The sequence below is a fragment of the Lupinus angustifolius genome, chromosome LG02 (assembly GCF_001865875.1).
Source record: "Lupinus angustifolius cultivar Tanjil chromosome LG02, LupAngTanjil_v1.0, whole genome shotgun sequence".
Lineage (NCBI taxonomy): Eukaryota > Viridiplantae > Streptophyta > Magnoliopsida > Fabales > Fabaceae > Lupinus > Lupinus angustifolius.
In genome coordinates this window covers 13,022,053-13,022,272 of record NC_032010.1, presented here as the reverse complement: position 1 = coordinate 13,022,272, position 220 = coordinate 13,022,053, and the positions used below count along the sequence as shown (strand labels likewise).

General features: G+C 29.5%; 1 protein-coding gene across 1 annotated transcript in view; it reads left to right on the top strand.

Moving 5' to 3' along the window:
* Window positions 1-220, top strand: part of LOC109327034 — a 13,573-nt gene that overhangs the window by 11,714 nt on the left and 1,639 nt on the right. The window lies entirely within an intron of this gene.

Genomic DNA, 220 nt, shown 5'->3' with positions numbered 1-220 from the left:
GTGATTCTTTATAAACTGCGTTTTCAGAACTTAAGTCATAACATGCATGTTAGATTTTAATAGAGTTAGAGCATATTTCGTGTTAATTGTTGCATCTATATGACATTGCATTTGTGAGATTAGAAAAGAGAAAATTCTATGCTTTAGGATTGAGAGAAATTTCCTGTTTAATTTCTCATCATTTCATCTCACATGTTCATGCATTCATTGATGTTTTTGT